The sequence below is a fragment of the Lagopus leucura genome, unplaced genomic scaffold, assembly GCF_019238085.1.
Source record: "Lagopus leucura isolate 7727_CA_CO unplaced genomic scaffold, USGS_WTPT01 Super-Scaffold_100027, whole genome shotgun sequence".
NCBI lineage: Eukaryota > Metazoa > Chordata > Aves > Galliformes > Phasianidae > Lagopus > Lagopus leucura.
Window position 1 is genome coordinate 6413508 of NW_024962278.1, and position 2493 is coordinate 6416000.

Here is a 2493-nt window from a genome sequence, read left to right on the forward strand (position 1 = left end):
ATGCCTGAGCTGATTCCAAAGTCCAGAGTGGGAATGGGGTGGGAGGGGGAGGTAGTGGGGGCAGTGCGGTGCCACGCAGGTGTGCTTGGATCACTGATGCCTCACAACAGCTGTGAGGCCCTCAAGGCTTGTGCTGCAGCCCGGCAGGAGCCATGACGGGTTGTGCTGGGGCAGGGCTGCACGGGGAGGATCAAAGCCGGCCCCAGCCGCCCCGGGCCCGGCAGTGCAGGCAGGGTGGTGGGAACTCGCAGCCTGCTGGTGGCTGCCTCTTCCCTGGTGGGGTGTGTGCTGCTTTCCCAGGCTGGGAGCTCGGCAGGGCCTGCTGAGCAGGTTGGGAGCTGCTGGGCCTGTTGGCCGGGGCGGGGACAGCCGGGAGCTGCTGACGAGGGGCTTTCGGGCGTTGCGTCGGATTGAACGTGCCCAGCCGTGCCTCCTGCTGCAGGGCAGGGCTGGGCACAGCCTTCCTGTGCCAGCAGTTCTGCTGCCCGGGTGCCCACGGGCACCGGCAAGTTCCATTCTCCCCATCCCAATGGGGCTGGGTCAGGATGGCCACGCTGTGCCCGCTGGGCTCCCGGCCGCCGTGAGGTGATCCTGGCCCCGTCCTGCTGAGCCAGCAGCTCCCTGTCCCTGCCACGCGGCAGCAGGCAGACCAGGAGGTGCGGCGGTGCTGCGTGGGCGCTGACTCAGCGGGCTGGGCGGGTGGCGGCGAGCCGGGGCTGGGAGCGGGGCGGGGGGGCCCTGCAGCGTCCCCCAGAACGGTTCGCCCCCCTGTGCCTCCTGTGTGCGGAGAGGCTCCCAGGGTGCAGATGGGCTCAGCCGCCTGCCTGCTCCCGTAGGCACACGTGTGCGACTGCACGCAGCCCTCCTCCCCCGAGCCACGCTGATCTCTGTAAATCTGCTGTGCAAAAAGCCTTTATCCTGCGAGACCTTCCCGGCAAAGGGCGAGGTGAGCGGATGCTCAAGGCCCCGCAGGGCACAACGCGGTGCTGCCAAGGAGCACAGGGGCACCCGGCGCTGGCTCTGGGGCAACTTCACTGGATCCTCCTGCTTCCCCTCAGTGCCTGGCAGCGAATGAAAGCACAGTGAATGCTGCCTGGGCTCTGCCATGCCCCCCCCTGGGCCCTGTGCCCAGAGGCCAGTGCTGGGCAAGGATTAGCTTTAAGCTGATTGCTGCTGCCTGTTGGGGAAACGCTGGGATGCTTTGCGGTGTGGAGGGAGCATGGCCGCCCTGGGGGGCTGGGGGCACAGCTGGGCTGCCGACTTGCTGGCCTCAGCCTCTCCAAGGGATGGCAGTGGGGCTATGCCCTGTTGTGGGCAGTGACCCCCAGCAGTATTATGAGGATTGGAGCTGTGGTTCAGCACACGTGGCTCTGGAGAGATGGGAGGGGGGAAAGTGAGAGCATTTTCCCCACAGCACGGGATGATTTAGCACTACAGAGCACTGCAATGACAGTGACTTTGTAGGAATCTTGGAGGGGGAGCAGGGATAAGAAAGCTGCCCAAAAAAGGGAGCGTGGCAGCTTGGCCTTGCCTCCCAGAGCTGCTGGGAGGTCCCTGGGGCCACTGCTGCTCTCTGCAGGCGAGTTCGTCCTGCTAGGAGCAGGGAGAAGCCACAGTGCCCTCCTGCTGCCGCTGCACCCAGCCCAGCCCAGCCCTTGCGTCCCTGCTCTGGGTGTGACGGAGTGCCAGCACTGCCCATAGGGGGAAACTGAGTCATGGAGAAACGCTGGTGACTAACATCAGGGCTGTGTTTGGCGGAGGGCAGGTGTGAGTGCCCTCATGGCCATCAACACAGAGCACCATTCTGCCCACCCACAGAGGCCTTGGGACCCTCTTGGTGCCTCAGAGAGGACTGTGCTGGCATGGGGCAGCAGGTCATTTTGGTGATATCTGTGAACCAGGAATAGTCCCAGGGAGAGCCACCCGCTGTTGGAGTGCGCTGGCTGAGATGTGCAGTGCTGGCAGGAGGGGCAAGGCCCAGCCCTGCATCTGCTCTGCAAGTCCTGCTGCTCTGCAAAGGGAAGGACAAACCTTCCTAAAATGCGCCATCCCAAAATGTCCCCTCCCTGTCCCACACTACAATGGGATGCTGGGGTGAGGCAGGGGTCTGTGCCTCAGTTTCCCTATCAGGAAAAACGGCTCGGTGCTCCACAGCTGCAGGCAGCCTATGCACAGCATTTGGGGATCACTGAGCACCAAGTGTCCCTGCCTGAGGTTCACCCCCAGCCACCGTGCTGCCCCGGGCTGTGATGCTGGTGGATGTGCAGCAGAGCAGAGCAGAGCCCCAGAGGCCCCGCAGCTGCTGGGGCAGCAGTTGTGCGGCATGTGGGGGGCAGGTCGGGAATTCGGCCTTAAACGACCCTTTTTTGGCCAAGGATTGCCCATGTGGTCCAAACAGAATCTCTCTTTGATAAATATTCTGGCTGGGAAAAAAAAGAAAAAAGAAAAAAAAAAAAAAAAAGAAAAAGAGAAAGAAAAAAGAAAAAGAAAAAA